Genomic DNA, 18025 nt, shown 5'->3' with positions numbered 1-18025 from the left:
ATAGGTAAGTGGCTTAGGTGCTTCCTAGTTGAATGTGGTTCAATGAAGACAGCATGAGTGTAGAAGTTTGAAGAGTACTTCTCTTCTACTGTCTCTTGGAATTCTTAAAAATGAGTGAAACTAATAAACTCTAAGTATGTTAATGGTATATGTAATTGTTAGGTTGCAAATAAGAATAATGAAGTGGAAGGAAAATGTTCAAGAAGTAGAAGCTTTACTTCAACTGCAAGTCTCTTGAGGTCATTGTTTTCTTCCTGGCTTTTGACCAGGGGACCTTTCTCGACTTCTTAATTCACTGTCTTTTGAATGTGGCCCGCTCCATAGTAGCCAGCATGTCAAGTCTTTCTCATGCTTCACATTTCTTTCTTTCTCTTCTGCTTTCTTCTTCTGCTTGGGCTAATGTGATTACATTAGGTCTACCTGGATAATCCACAACAGTCTCCCATTTTAGCATCAACTGATTAGTAATCCTAATTGCATCTACAAGGTCCCACTTACCATGCAATGGGCCATATTCATGGGCATATATCATACAGTTCCTGATATTAGATCAAGTGTTTGATTTCAGTATTAAAAAGAGATAACTTGCTCAGTTTATTAATCCAAGAGTATTTATTGATTATGTATTTTGGGCCAGCCCTCTTCTAGGTACTAAAGACTGAGTGAGGAGGAAAATGTTAGGCAAGAAGGTAGCTAATTCATGTAGGATGTTGTTCACCATTGTCAGAGTTTTACTTTAGCTATCAAGGGAGATCATTGAAGAGCTTAATGTATGGGATGCAATGATAGCAGTGACATTTTAAAAGGGCACAAACTGGACTTTCTCTTCCAGAAAGATGGACCAGATGTACTTTTCTCTATTCCACCCACTAAATACATTCCCCAGGTAAGTCAAGACGGTCTGAAGGCTTTTGCTGTATGTTTCTGCTTCCTCTCTCTTTAGTTTTTCTCAAGCAATACCTCATTAATTCTTTCATCCTTCTGGGACTTAGCATCTGTTTCTGCATGATCAAAACTGACCCATACTCCCAAAGATCCCCTGCATCCCTACCTGTTTCATTATATAATAAAAACTCAAATTCTCTTTGATAGATAGAATTTTAAAATCCCAGTTAATGATGTAATCTCTCTCTCTTTGTTTTTTGCCTGTTGGTTCAGTTGTATAATTAGTTCAAAATAGCCAGGTCACATTGTCAGCTTCAAAATTAAAGAAACAATTGTTGTGTTCTCTTGTCAAAATATTCGTCCCTTGGGACTTAAACCAGTAGAGTTTTTAGAGTTTAAAGTTGTAGTGACAAAAAGGAAAATATTTGCTAGGGGATTCCTAGGAGTACTAATAGGAGGAACCACTCTTGTTTTCATCTGGTGGTTTCTGGACCCAGTAATCCTTACCACATGAGAATCACCACCATATATTAATTTCTGATTTGGAGCATATAGCCCACACTGGAGGATATCAGCCATCCTCACAATGTGTTAACTAGCTGACACTGTAACTGCACTTTCAAAAGTCCATTATAGCATAGTATCAGGCCAGCTCAGTGGATTTTATTAGCATAAGTCCAATGATGAAGTGTATTCTAAAACGAGTTCCTTGGTAGAGAGCCATGCTCTGTGGAATAGCTTAATGATGAATAGGTTTTCCATAAATCCAAAAATGGTGATTTTTGTTAGAAGCATTAAAGGTAAGGAAGACAAATACATATCCAGAGTAAGTGCCTGTTCCAAAGAGAACATAATCCTTTCTTTTTCATAGGGGAGTGGTGCCATTTATGTCCTGGAGAGTTATTTTAGAGAATCAGTGTTGTTCTCTTGTGTTGGCCAACTGGGCACTCAGAAGTAGTAAAGTCTCGGTGATTGGAAGTCCATGATACTAAGTGAAAGCAAAACCTCTGTCCCTGCTGCCATGACCCCTGTGTTCATGAACACATTGCCAAGGATGGAGTTGGCTGTGCAAAGAGGCTGAGTGACAGCTAAAAATGAGGTATCTGGGCCATTTGATCATCAAGTTCCTCTTTTGCTGAGATTGCTCATTAGTGAGTATTTACTTATGATATAAACATTCCTACTCTCTGTGCCCATTCAGAGAGGTCACATATCTCATCCCCAAACCTGCCTGTCATAAATTTTCTATCAGTGTTCATTCCAAATTTTTGACATCAAGCCAAACCATTATCAGTGCTCATGAATCTGTGTAGATCCACATACTGAAACATCTTTTTTTTCACGCAAGATGAAAAATCAGGAGTATTGTTCTAAAGTCTGCCAACTGGGAGGATTTCCTTTCATCCTTTAGGGCCACCCCTGAAGTGAGGCTGTAACATTGTGGCTCCTCACTTTTGGGTCATGCCAGAATATTGTGCAGAATACAATTTCTTCATCTGAATATTTTCTTTATCATTCAACTGGTCACAGTGAAAGTCTCATAAACTGATTGGTGTAGACTGAGAAAGAGGAAATGTATCTCTAGTAGGAGCTACAGCAGTTGGAGCCATTTGCTTAAACTCATACCTCAGGACCTACTCAGTCCTCATCTCATCTATACTGCTTTTTCCTGATGAAGAAGTATTGCTGTTCCCACTCAGCTTTATAGCTTGGAGGCCAGATAACTTCCAGTTCATCATGAGCAGCTCAGAAACTTTAGGGCCAGTGATAAACAATTCATCTCTATTTGGCCCCACTGGTAAGCCATTCCTATTTTTCGAAAGAGAAATAGTTGTCTACAGTGGATACTTTGTGCTAAAATCTTACAGGTCTATGCTGTATTTCACCTGTAGTGGCTGGTCAAAGAGTCCATTCAGCATCCCTATCTGCCACAGACACTTCAAACACTGGGGAATCTTCTGTGTCATATGACCCAACTTCAGAACAACTTGTAGAGCAGCCTGGAACTGTTGCAGAGTTGTTTTTTGCTTTGGGCCCACTCAAAACTTGCAGCCTTTCACATTTCTTAGTAAATGGTTTGAAAGAACACACTCAAATAAATTAGGTGATGCCCCCAAATTACAAAGAAGCCTCTAGGTCTCTTTCTTCATGGTAGGAGAGGCTTTTTCACCATAAGGGCCAATTCACTGTACCCCACATCACTGGACTCCTAGCAGTTTCACTAAGGTGTGAGATCCCTGAATTTTAATGCAAGTTCTTTCCTACCCTTTGGTCTACATGTGTCATACTGATGCCTCCATTTCCTTCTCACCAGAAGTTCTAATCAATGTGATATTGTGCTAGACTAGCATGATGTCCTATGGGATGAAGAGGTTATCAAAGTGCTTGAAAAGGAAATATGACAGAGGGATGAAGAGTTGAAAACAACTCCTGGTGATCTTTACGAGCAAGTTTAAAGAAAAAAAAATTCACCCATTAGTTCAATTGCTGCATACCAGGTACCAAGGGCTATGTTGATTTGTTCTCATCAAGAAACCACATCTAGAATAGTCACTGCAACTAGAGTTACCATCTAATTAAATTTATCATAATTCAGTGCATTCACATTTCTAGTGGCTTCTATTTGGCCTTTCCTACTATAATAGCCCTCACTTAATGAGTCAGGAAACTGCTTTGAGGATTCTACCAGTTGTTAAATATGTCTGTTTCAAATCTGCTTTCTGGGGCTGAAGAAATTGCAGGGTGAGTAGAAGACCTACTGGGGCCACTGTCAGACAGATGTACATCAAAGCTTTATCATCTGTCTTCCATAAGCCTCTGTCTGGACTGGTGGAGAAGAAGTGAACTTTTGCTCCCCTACACTATATTTAATTTAGAGTTAAGGTCCAAAAATTCCCTCAAAGTTTGGTGTTTTCCTTTCCTCAATGCATAGTAACTTTGGTAAATGTCCGTAGTCCCTTTGGGGAAGGCTAGGAAGAAAAGTTACAAGATATTTAGACAATGTAAGAAGGTCGCTCCTCAAGGAACCTAGGCATTCTTTCATTTAAGGGATGTTGTGTCTGTAAACTGGCTCAAGTCTGGGAATTGGTTGAGGGACCAGGACTCTTTATGGAGGTGATTTAAGTTAGATTTCTGTTTACTATGCTAAGAGTTGTTCTGATTATTCAAATAAAGTACAACGTTTGTAGCCTGCCATATATTTTATTTATTTATTTATTTATTTATTTATTTATTTATTTGAGATAGAGTCTTGCTCTGTCGCCCAGGCTGGAGCACAGTGGCGTGATCTCAGTTCACTGCAAGCTCCACCTCCTGGGTTCATGCCATTCTCCTCCCTCAGCCTCCCAAGTAGCTGGGACTACAGGCGCCCATCACTGCGCCTGGCTAATTTTTGTATTTTTTTTTAGTAGAGACAGGGTTTCACCGTGTTAGCCAGGATGGTCTCAATCTCCTGACCTCATGATCCTCCCGCCTCGGCCTCCCAAAGTGCTGGGATTACAGACTTGAGCCACCGCGCCCAGTCCTCATATATTTTATTTATTTTTATTTTATTATTATTATTATTATTTTGAAACAGAGTCTCACTCTGTCACCAAGGCTGGAGTGCAGTGGTGTGATCTCCACTCACTGCAACCTCCGCCACCCGGGTTCCAGTGATTCTCCCTGCCATATATTTTAGAACTAGGATAACCATAATCAATAAACCAGTACCAAAAATCATTGCTGTTCAAACTAGTCTGCTTCCTATTATAATAACCACACCTACTTTGACTCTGGCAATTAAGACCTGCAACGTGGCTCTTATTATACTGGGATTGCATCATCCCAGACTGAATTCAGATAACTTATTTTAATAGCAGCATTTCCCACTGTTACTTCTGGCCTCTAGAGAATAGCTATGACAGAGGACTTCGAGGGTGCTGGTATTCCCCTTCCAGTGTAAGTACACTTCCTGGGAATTAGAAGATGAGTAAGGAGGTCACACATAACAAAGTCATTATAGCATTCAATTTCCCTAAATATTTGATAACTGTTTCTACAGAATACCAAGGTAATTCTGATATCTCAATTTCCATCAGCATAGACCACCTTTGGTTCTGAGTTTCAGCCAAGCAATTGAACCCCCAGAGCCACTCCAAGCTACTTTAGTTAACACATTAAATTAAATCTGGTTAATTCTACTATATCATTCAATTTGGCCATTTATTCTACCTGATTTGAAACTCTTAGAATCCATTATGATAAATATTCTCCAAGTTTTAGTTAATGTATGTTGGCAAAATCTTGCAATTGGTATGTATGCTACCTTCTCCCAGATCATATTTTGTGCTCAATACCTTACATTTTAATATAATTATCTGCTAGGAGTAATGAGAAGAGGAAGATTAAGATTTTCATGCAAGGCAACTCTCTTGGAAAGGTCATTGCAGGTTATTTAGGCAAGAGGAGTCTAATCTCCTTAGACTGCAAGAATGGGATGCTTCTATGGCAAGGGAGTCACAGTAGAATTTGGAGGTTCAAGGTCCCTAGCTTCTCTGGAATGTGCCCAGATGCCCTCATGGCAATTTTCTTGGTTTTCACTATTTTCCAATTAATGCTGTCACTTTAACATAAGAGAGTCTGTGGCTGTGAACTCTGTGTACAATATAATTTAGCCACCTGAATGATTGGACTTTGAGTTTGATAACAAAACCCTCAACCCTTTAGCTATAGGATACAGGACTTTTTGAAGGGAGGCACAGAAGCTTTCTGGTTCATTCCCCATACCTTGAGCTGGGACTTGAAAATTCCAAGCTCATCATTTTTTTTTCAGTTGTTCAAATGGACACAAAGATGAGAACAATAGACACTGGGGACTATTAGAAGGGGAGGTAGTGAGGAGGGCAAGGGCTAGAAAAAGTACCTTTTGGGTACTATGCTCAGTACCTGGGTGACGAGATCAGAGATCAGTCATACCCCAAACCTCATCATTTTCTTTCTTTTCCTTTTTGTTGTTGTTGTTGTTATGTGCTTGAAAGCAATCAACGAATCTCATAATTCCTATACTCTTATTTCCACTAAAACTCTGGCCTTCCATAGACACTTGATTCCAGATAGCAAAAAGTGATATTATGGCTCATCCCTAGAGCTGGGGATGGGGTTCCATCCAACACAAATTACATAAACAATAATGAGTGGGAAGCAAACTCTTTCATGCGGAACCAGGGTACTGTTGGTGGAAGAGCTGGGAATGAGATGACAAACACATATCCAGTTGCCCTGTCCATAGTCAGTCTTTTCTCTCCAAAATTAAATATAACATATGTTGTACTGTTACCATTATCTATAAGCTCCTTTTCTGAGGACTAGACTAGAATGGTGCAGGTTCAAGGCTAGGACAGGGTAAAGAGGTAGAAGAACACAGTAGAAGAGAACATAAGGAGACAAGGTTCTTGAATGATTAGGAGAAGAGGCCAAAAAAGATGAAATTACAGTATGACTAGATTGGAAGTGGAGCTGTAGGCTCTGCCTACTTTACAATTTTGCTTAGAACTATATCCAATAACAATTGAGCAGATGTCCTCATATCCAGCACTAAACGCCCAGGCTGGAGTGCAGTGGCACAATCTTGGCTCTCTGCAAACTCTGCCTCCTGGGTTCAAGCAATTCTCCTTCCTCAGCCTCCTGAGTAGCTGGAATTACAGTCGTTTACCACTATGCCCGGCTAATTTTTGTATTTTTAGTAGAGATGGGGTTTCTCCATGTTGGCCGGGCTGGTCTCAAACTGGCCTCAAGTGATCTGCCCGCCTCAGCCTCCCAAAGTGCTAGGATTACAGGGCCCAGCCTCAGCACTAATTTTGAAGAATAGATGGAAACATTTTTTCACACTTAAAAATATTCCAGTATTTGAAAAAGAAATGGTGTTGGGTCAAATATGTTTGAATGAGAACATGCTCTGTCCTGAAATATAAGTGAATTCTTATATTCTGATATCATTTGAGTAATAAGTACTGTTACTCCAGTTATTTAATCATTGTTTTCACTCTGTTTTCATTTTCATATTGAAATTGTATTTATGTTACTTTCTTGGTGAGGGGGGAATCTCACTCAGATTTCTGCTTGTTACACCTCACAGTTGCTTCCAGGTTATTGAAACGTATGATGTTATTTTCCCAGTGGTGATATCCTGATGGATGTTATTTAAGATTCTTATATCTAGGACATATTTCATGGACTTCTCATAACTGAAGTTATATGATTTGGGGTATCTCCTAAAAAATGTCCCAGCACTGGCAAATGCTAATCAAGCCTCCTGCAACTCCCAAAACCTTGAACAGTTGCTATGAAATCTCAGAATAGAGCTTTATCGATTCTTGAGTAGACTTAAATTGGATGAGCTGGGTAATAGAAGCATCTGGCTTTAACTTCTGTTTTTCTGAATTTTTACCAGAGGGATTTTTATAATGACTCTGTTTAACCTCATTTTCATTTGTCAGTGTCAGCATCTTCTGTGGGAATCTTATGTTTACTTTCTGTGACCTACTGGTCATTTAGCAGAGCTAAAAGTATAAGAATACCTTCCTAGGCTTTAGTGTCAGTTAATATCTTCAGGAAACAAATCCTAAACACAAGCTTTTAATTGCTCAAATTGCCATCTTGCTTAACTCTCAGACTTACCTAGATAAAGTCAGTCACATTGTGCAGGTTTTTAAAAGAAACATCTCTAGTCATTTCAAACTGTCTTTGCAGCTCAGTGTCATATTTTTATATTGTGGACAATAGTGAAGGGACTTGAACATTAGGTCAAGGGATTTGTATTTAATTTGGTATGAAATGGAACAAAGATATAAAATGCTGTAATGATAACAGTATACTAAATATAATTTCATTGTTTCTGTGGTTGAGAAGTCCCTTGGAGCTTTAAGCAGACTGCTATTTGTTCATCAATATGTATTTCCTTCTTTTTCTATGTTAATGAAATCTTCAGTAAATCATTTGACCAACCAACCTCCATCATATTTAAATATGGCCATATGAATTATTTCTTGTCAAGAATTGTCATTTAAAGGGAGGGAGCTTTCTCTCTTTCGAACTCCTCCTTCACTCAGCTGCTACCTGGGATGTAGACAGGATACTAATATATCTTTGAATCTGTAGATGCTCCAGGGATGAGAGAGGAACAACAAGAAAAATGGGAATTTTCTGGACCACTTGCCATATGACCATTACAGGAGAAATAAAAAAACTTCTATCATATCTGAGCCATTTTAAAATTTAGTTACTAGTAATAGCAGCTCAACCTGTATTATAATGCAATCTGGTTTTACACATGTAAATAGCTATTCTTTAGGATAAAATATTCCTATGAAGAACAATATAAAATATAAATACAGTAGCTTTAGTAAAAAAAAAAAAAAGACATCCAATGGTATTGCCTTTTTGTGTATTATTCATGGTAATGACAACCAGAGACATGGCGAATAGTTCTATAGTGCATAATTTCTCCTTGCACTATTTTCCAAAGTTCATTCAGTCTTATGCTGTCTTCATAATACTTGTTATATCCATGGCTGCTTTTAATATTATTGATTTAATATTTTTTAAACATTGACTTTATATAACTATTTCTTTTTTTTTTTTTTTTTTTTTAGAGACAGAGTCTCACTCTGTTGTCCAGGTTGGAGTGCAGTGGCATCATCAAAGTTCACTGCAGACTCAAACTCTAGGGCTCAAGTGATCCTCTCCCCTCGGCCTCCTAAGTGGCTGAGACTATAAGCATATGCCACAATGTCCGGCTAATTTAAAAAATTTTGTAGCGACAGGGTCTTGCTATGTTGCCTAGGCTGGTCTTGAACTCCTGGCCTCAAGCGATCCTTTGGTCTTGGCTCCCCAGAGTGCTGGGATTACAGGTATGAGCCACCACTCTGGCCCAATACAACTAATTTAAATAACTTAGATGACTTGGAGTAGACAGTCTTTATAAAAATAATGTATTGAAATCACACAATAATTAAAACAAAATGCTATTGCCTGCCAAAGGCCTTGGGCCTGAGGCTTTATCTCTATTTATTTGAAGAGATCAATCAGATTTAGAGGCATTATTGGGCTGGGTGCAGTGGCTCATGCCTGTAATCTCAGCACTCTGGGAGGCCAAGGCCGGTGGATCATTTGAGGTCGGGAGTTCGAGCCCAGCCTGGCCAACATGGTGAAACCCCGTCTCTACCAAAAATACAAAAAAGTTAGCTGGGTGTGGTGGCGCATGCCTGTAATCCCAGCTACTCAGGAGGCTGAGGCAGGAGAATTGCTTGAACCCGGGAGACAGAGTGAGCCAAGATTGCACCACTGCACTCCAGCCTGAGTGATAGAGTGAGACTCTGTCTCAAAAAAAAAAAAAAAAAAAGATTTAGAGGCGTATTTAAGACATGCTAGCAGCAAGTTGAAACTTTCTTTTTGGTGTAACCCACTGAAAGATAATTAAGAGGGAAAATCTTTATATCTATGTGATTCAGTTTTATATAATGCCACATGAAACCTAAAATCATTCAAGAGTACACATTGTGCACTTCAGAAAATTCTGCTCTTTGATTCTTTTTTTTTTTTTTTTTCATAAACAAATAAGAGACAGTAATGATCAGAAAAAATGTTGGGGAAGGATGTGTCAGCCTTATTACAGCTCTAGCATGTAGTATTGTTTTACTCCCTCCCTATATAATCCATCCCTCTGAAAGTAAATGGGAATGCAGTCAACTACCTAAACATTAGCAGTCCTTGCTACTTGTTATATTTTCTCAAATTTTTGCCTTTGAACTAGACATTACATAATTTTAATAAGTAACTTCACCTAACCAATTTGTGATCCCTAGAGTAAAATCCCGACATCATTGTGGCATAAGCCTGAAATGAATGCCAGGAGCAAACTGGCTAAGCATGAATGGACATTTAACCTTGTACATGAAAATAATAAGCGTCATTAAAGAGGAAGAGGAAAAGAGAGTGGGTCATTTTACAAGCAAGTACAGATTTAATTTGAATGGATTCTGATTACAGAGCACTTTCCAAACCTTTGAGTAATTCTTGTTTGGAAACTGCGAGAATACAATGATGTGCTACTGCTGAAATGGTCTGTAAATGTGATGCCTACAAAAGTGCAGGCATAAGAGTGCTTTCTATAAAAAGGAATGTGACGTGGGCAGATGTTGTATGAGCCTCCCTACAGGGCTTCTCTTACATACAGGGTGATCAAAAAAGGTCTGATAATTTTATTGACATAGATTTGTCATTAACAGGGAACTTAAGCATGTTTTGAAGGATTTTAACATCCATAATACACTTATGAATGTTTCTGCTTTTCATTTAAAGTTCTGCATTCACAAAATAGTCTTTTTTCCTAGTGCTTACCAGAGGAGTGTGACTTTCATTTGTTCAGGTTCTCCATTTAGCACTTTATATTATGCATTCCTCACAGAAGAAACATTAAAGAATTTTCTTATCTGTTTTCATTTTAGATTTCATCTGAATTTGCACAAAACCATGATTTAAAGATTATCCTCTGTGCCAGATAGCTGTGTATTCACAGTAATCTATTTCCTTGTGCTCCTGGGCTCTCAGAGAGACATTGCTCACCCTTAAGTGTTGTTATATAACTGAGGTCTAGTAAATGGAATGCAAAAGAGTTATATGCCACTTTCAGTCTAGTTCAAGGCTGTCCAACCCACAGCCCACAGGCCGCATGTGGCCCAGGACAGCTTTGAATGTGGCCAAACACTAATTCGTGAACTCTCTGAAAACATTATGAGATTTTCTTTTTTTTTTTTTTTTTTTTTTTTTGCGCGATTTTTTATTTCTTTTTCAGCTCATCAACTATCGTTAGTGTATTTTATGTTTTGTTCAAGACAATTCTTCTTCTACCAATGTGGCCCAGGGAAGCTAAAAGATTGGACAACCTGGTCTAGCCCATAAGGGCAACTGCGTGATCTTCTCTGCTGTCTCTCTCTTCCTCTGTCAGTCCTCTAATGTCGAAGAATTCAGCCGAGGACTGGGAGTTCTGAGGAGACAGTGGGACTACAGAACATAAACATCGCCTCTTCCTCTCACTAATTGGACTTAGTGAGCAAGAAATAAACTTTTATCGTGTTGATCCACTGATACTTTGAGGTTGTCCCTAAACGAATGCAGAATGATCAAAATATCAGGTTACAGATGATAGTTTTAAAGGCTGAAACAGAACCAAAGATTGTCTAAACCAGGCATTTACTTGACAGATCTGCCTGCAGCCCGTGCAGCACATCACTGCCTACCTTCAATACACAACAAGCAGGAAGGAGAGTCATGCCCTCTCCACCATCTGCTCCAGGACTTTAGGATCAACATCTCTTCAGGCTGAGTGCTCCAAACTTAAAGAAAAAAGACATGCCTCTTAATAAAAATAATCTAAAATCTGTTTTACAGATGAAAAACTGGAGGCTTGGAGAGTTCAAATGATTTGTCCAAGATCATTGATTTACTTAATCATTAAATCTATGGACAAAGTCCCCTAACTTGTAGTCCTGGTGATTCATATTTACAGGGTATTAAAAGCAGTTCTGTTCTGAAGTACATTGGGATAACTATCAGGTATAAAGTTCTGGATTGTAGGCAAGTGAGTATCTGTGGCAGACTAAAAATGAGTAAGTCCTATTGGCTTCAAGCTTTTCCCTCTCCTTTTCTCCTCTCTATTCACCCTATAGTGCATTTGTCTTCTCAGTGACAGTATTAGTGAAAATCCTTAAGATTTCATCAATTTACTTTTTCCTTCAGTGACACTTCTTGGGAGTCTGAAGCCCCAGAATGTTCTGTTTTTCTCTTTCTTTTAAATAAATTTGTCATTTTTAATTGTTGTTTATTTAATTTGCACTTGGGAGCAGGAGGTGTTGCAATCCAGTTTTGCTTTACCATCTTTAAAATGACTTTTGCAAACCCTCTTTGAACTACTATGATCGATGAACAGACTTGGAAGAAAATAATGGAGATAATAAAGTGATTCAAAACTTTGACAGCTAAGAAACACTTAAAAGTTTAATTTAGTTTTCTGTCCTTGTGATAGTTTGCTGAGAATGATGGTTTCCAGCTTCATCCATGTCCCTGCAGAGGACATGAACTCATCCGTTTTCATGGCTGCATATGAGATCACTTGGACACAGGGCGAGGAACATCACACATCGGGACCTGTCAGGTGGTGGGGGGCTGGGGGAGGAATAGCATTAGGAGAAATGCCTAATGTAAATGACGAGTTGATGGGTGCAGCAAACCAACATGGCACATGTATACCTATGTATCAAACCTGCGTGTTGTGTACATGTACCCTAGAACTTAAAGTATAATTAAGAAAAGGTTTAATTTAATATGAGGTACACACATATACACTGAAATGGTATTCAGCATAAAAGAATAAAATACTGCCATTTGCAGCAACATAGATGAGCCTAGAGAACACAATATTAAGTGAAATAAGTCAGGCACAGAAAGATAAATACCATATGTTCTTGCTTATATGTGGAAGCTAAATAATTCAGCTCATAGAAGCAAATAGTAGGATTGTGGTTATTAGAGGCTGGGAAGGGTGGAGGGAGGGAAAGATAGGAAGGGTTGGTTAAAAGATATAAAGTTACAGCTAGATGGGAGGAATAGTTCTAGAGTTCTGTAGCACTGTGGGGTGAATATGATTAACAATAATTTAAAGTATATTTTCAAAAAGCCAGAAGAGAGGATTTTTGAATGCTCATAACATTAAAAAATAAAAAATGTTTGAGATGATGGATGTGCTGATTACCCTGATTTGATCATTACACGTTACATACATGTATTGAAATATTATTCTGTATCCCATAAATATGTATACTTATGTATCAAATAAAAATAAAAGGTACCAGTACCATGCTGTTTTGGTTACTGTAGCCTTGTAGTATAGTTTGAAGTCAGGTAGCATGATGCCTCCAGCTTTGTTCTTTTGACTTAGGATTGTCTTGGAGATGCGGGCTCTTTTTTGGTTCCATATGAACTTTAAAGCAGTTTTTTCCAATTCTGTGAAGAAACTCATTGGTAGCTTAATGGGGATGGCATTGAATCTATAAATAACCTTGGGCAGTATGGACATTTTCACGATATTGATTCTTCCTATCCATGAGCATGGTATGTTCTTCCATTTGTTTGTGTCCTCTTTTATTTCACTGAGCAGTGGTTTGTAGTTCTCCTTGAAGAGGTCCTTTACATCCCTTGGAAGTTGGATTCCTAGGTATTTTATTCTCTTTGAAGCAATTGTGAATGGAAGTTCATTCATGATTTGGCTCTCTGTTTGTCTGTTACTGGTGTATAAGAATGCTTGTGATTTTTGCACATTAATTTTGTATCCTGAGACTTTGCTGAAGTTGCTTATCAGCTTAAGGAGATTTTGGGCTGAGACAATGGGGTTTTCTAAATATACAATCATGTCATCTGCAAACAGGGACAATTTGACTTCTTCTTTTCCTAACTGAATATCCTTGATTTCTTTCTCTTGCCTGATTGCCCTAGCCAGAACTTCCAACACTATGTTGAATAGGAGTGGTGAGAGAGGGCATCCCTGTCTTGTGCCAGTTTTCAAAGGGAATTTTTCCAGTTTTTGCCCATTCAGTATGATATTGGCTGTGGGTTTGTCATAAATAGCTCTTATGATTTTGAGGTACGTTCCATCAATACCGAATTTATTGAGCGTTTTTAGCATGAAGGGCTGTTGAATTTTGTCAAAAGCCTTTTCTGCATCTATTGAGATAATCATGTGGTTTTTGTCTTTGGTTCTGTTTATATGCTGGATTATGTTTATTGATTTGCGAATGTTGAACCAGCCTTGCATCCCAGGAATGAAGCCCACTTGATCATGGTGGATAAGCTTTTTGATGTGCTGCTGAATCCGGTTTGCCAGTATTTTATTGAGGATTTTTGCATCGATGTTCATCAGGGATATTGGTCTAAAATTCTCTTTTTTTGTTGTGTCTCTGCCAGGCTTTGGTATCAGGATGATGTTGGCCTCATAAAATGAGTTAGGGAGGATTCCCTCTTTTTCTATTGATTGGAATAGTTTCAGAAGGAATGGTACCAGTTCCTCCTTGTACCTCTGGTAGAATTTAGCTGTGAATCTATCTGGTCCTGGACTTTTTTTGGTTGGTAGGCTATTAATTATTGCCTCAATTTCAGAGCCTGCTATTGGTCTATTCAGGGATTCAACTTCTTCCTGGTTTAGTCTTGGAAGAGTGTAAGTGTCCAGGAAATTATCCATTTCTTCTAGATTTTCTAGTTTATTTGCGTAGAGGTGTTTATAGTATTCTCTGATGGTAGTTTGAAACAGAGATATAGACCAATGGAACAGAATAGAGTCCTCAGAAATAATACCACACATCTACAGCCATCTGATCTTTGACAAACCTGAGAGAAACAAGAAATGGGGAAAGGATTCCCTATTTAATAAATGGTGCTGGGAAAATTGGCTAGCCATAAGTACAAAGCTGAAACTGGATCCTTTCCTTACTCCTTATACGAAAATTAATTCAAGATGGATTAGAGACTTAAATGTTAGACCTAATACCATAAAAGTCCTAGAAGAAAACCTAGGTAGTACCATTCAGGACACAGGCATGGGCAAAGGCTTCATGTCTAAAACACCAAAAGCAACAGCAGCAAAAGCCAAAATTGACAAATGGGATCTAATTAAACTAAAGAGCTTCTGCACAGCAAAAGAAACTACCATCAGAGTGAACACGCAACCTACAGAATGGGAGAAAATTTTTGCAATCTACTCATCTGACAAAGGGCTAATATCCAGAACCTACAAAGAACTCAAACAAATTTACCAGAAAAAAACAAACAACCCCATCAAAAAGTGGGCAAAGGATATGAACAGACATTTCTCAAAAGAAGACATTCATACAGCCAACAGACACATGAAAAAATGCTCCTCATCACTGGCCATCAGAGAAATGCAAATCAAAACCACAATGAGATACCATCTCACACCAGTTAGAATGGCGATCATTAAAAAGTCAGGAAACAACAGGTGCTGGAGAGGATGTGGAGAAATAGGAACACTTTTACACTGTTGGTGGGATTGTAAACTAGTTCAACCATTATGGAAAACAGTATGGCGATTCCTCAAAGATCTAGAACTAGATGTACCATATGACCCAGCCATCCCATTACTGTGTATATACCCAAAGGATTATAAATCATGCTGCTATAAAGACACATGCACACGTATGTTTATTGTGGCACTATTCACAATAGCCAAGACTTGGAATCAACCCAAATGTCCATCAGTGACAGATTGGATTAAGAAAATGTGGCACATATACACCATGCAATACTATGCAGCCATAAAAAAGGATGAGGTTGTGTCCTTTGTAGGGACATGGATGCAGCTGGAAACCATCATTCTTAGCAAACTATCACAAGAACAGAAAACCAAACACCGCATGTTCTCACTCATAGGTGGGAACTGAACAATGAGATCACTTGGACTCGGGAAGGGGAACATCACACACCGGGGCCTATCATGGGGAGGGGAGAGGGGGGAGGGATTGCATTGGGAGTTATACCTGATGTAAATGACGAGTTGATGGGTGCTGACGAGTTGATGGGTGCAGCACACCAACATGGCACAAGTATACATATGTAACAAACCTGCACGTTATGCACATGTATCCTAGAACTTAAAGTATAATAATAATAATAAATGAAAAAAAATAAAAATAAAAGGAAAAAATAGGTGTAATTTTTAAAAATTATAACTTAAGAATAGAGGATGTGTATTTACAGAAGACCCAGTGATACAATCAGCAATTATTAAAGGCTTTCTTATTTAACAGGCTTTTTATTATTTTTGATGACAGACATGATGATGATAATAATGACAGCTAACATTACTGAACCAGACACTGTTCAGAGCACATAACAATGAACTCAGTACATGTGCCAAGAACTATATTGAGTATGCAACATGAATAAAATAATCCAAACCTCAAAGTAAACCTATGAGGTAAATACTATTATTATCTTGATTTTATTGATGAAGTGAGGAACAGAAAGGTTTAGTAAATTGCTCAAGATGTCACAATGGCTTTTTCTTTTAAAGCAATGAATAGTTTTAGTGCATGTGATGCCAGAGAGAGGAGAAATATCAGTGACTTGAGATCACAGGGGAACATTTCAAATTGATACAGTGAAGAAACTTTGAAAGTAAAAGCATTTCTACTTAGGGGACTTTGCCCTTACTTTCCATCTTTTGAAACTTCCTTTTCCTGTAATGTCTGTGGAAAGCAATGCATGTTTCTCGCTTCTCCATGGGGATTTTCCAGATTTTGCCAATATTATTTTCATCTTACCCACACCCATTCTCTCTTTGCACTATTGAACTATTAAAACATTCATAAAAGCAAGTTTGGTTTTGTAATTATTTGTATGTGTTTCTCACCTATTACATTTAATCTACCTTAATACCTAATACAGAGTCTTGAATAAAGAATGGCTGTTAGCAATTTTAATTGAATTAGAGAATATATTTTAAAAAGACATTTATTTTTTACAAACCACTTTGCCGTAGCACAGTTTTCTTACTAATAGAAATTGAGTTTACTGATAGCTTCACTATGTATTCTAAAATATGTTTTATTTAATGATTATATTTCCAAGTCTCTAAAAATTTATTCTTTAGAAATTCCACAGGACAATTGGACTCATTATGATCATAAAATCAGTGGGGGTATAATAATCAAATTTTAAAAAATGTGAAGCCTTATAGTATGGTATTATATGGAGTAAAAATAAATGTTTGGCAATATTACAGCCCTTAATTTTTGGTGTTCCAATGGGTTGCAAATCTGATCTTTGCTTAAACTTACAGTATTTTCACATTTATTATAAGAACATATAAAAAGAAACCAACTTGAATATTTTTCTAGCCACTTCCAGCCTTCTTAATAAATGATCTTTCATTATTTAATAAATAACTATGCTGAAACCATTTATCTGAACTAGCAACTACATACTAAACTGAATTATTAAAAGTTGTGTGGGCAGTATTTAAGAATTTATATGTACTATAATTTAAATTGTTAGAAACATGTTTTGTAAACAATGCACTTCACCATGATTTTGCTTTCTAATTAGTATGCCATTTGATAGCAATGGGCAAAGAAAGAACTTTTATAATTATCATACTTTTGCTTTCATCACTAAAAGCACTGACTATATATTTTAACAGTCCAACTTACACATTGTCCTCTTTGTTCAACAGTAATACTATACCCTGCCTTCCTCATTGCCACTCTTTCTTATACTTCTCCCTTGACTCCCAGGGAGAACAATTTGGCCGGGTTATTCCTGAGTGTTTCAAGCTCAGGTTACTGGATACTATTTGTGGAAATTCCCTTCTTTCTTCTTTCTTGTTCTCCTTCTCCTTCCTTCTATTCCTTCTCTCCATTCCTCCTCTTCATTTCTTTCTCTTCTTCTCCACCTTCTTCTCTCCTCTTTATCCCTCTTTTTGGTCCTGCTTTTGCAAAGGAGAGGAGGAACAGAATTGAATTGATACCCCAAATGTTCTGCTATGTTGCTGCAAATTTTTCCTCATCTAATTTTAAAATGATCCTTTCATTTTGTTCTATACTTTGCATATCTCTTGCATTAAAGAAAGAAAAATTGGAATTAGAGGAAAACAAGGATGAAAAGAAGTGGAAGGGAAAATATTAGAAGTTGGAAGGGAAATAAGGAAAATTTGGAGTGATGTTACAAGGAAAAGAAAAGGTGTTTAAAATGAGATCCAAAAGCTCTGATAAAATATAGGTAGAAGAATCAGAATGAATTTTGGTAATTAACTTCCCCATCCCACTCCCAGTCTTTGTAGATATTCTTTTAGTATCTTAAACTCTATCACATTCAGTTTTCTTTGTCTAACTTTTTTCTTTATTTTATAAAATTAAAAACATTTAATACACTCTGACAAATTAAAAAAAAAAAAAAACCAAACCGGATTGTCATCTTCCAAAAGCTCTCTAAAGCCAAGTGTGCTGTAACCAACCTCTCCCATGCTGACCCAGTGCCCATCCACTCCAGCTCCTGCTGCACCGTGCACTGTTGGCCATGTCCACAGACTCAGGAG

The sequence above is a fragment of the Macaca thibetana genome, chromosome 3 (assembly GCF_024542745.1).
Source record: "Macaca thibetana thibetana isolate TM-01 chromosome 3, ASM2454274v1, whole genome shotgun sequence".
In the NCBI taxonomy this organism is placed as follows: domain Eukaryota; kingdom Metazoa; phylum Chordata; class Mammalia; order Primates; family Cercopithecidae; genus Macaca; species Macaca thibetana.
The sequence above is the reverse complement of the archived record's forward strand: the minus strand, read 5'-3'. Positions refer to the sequence as shown.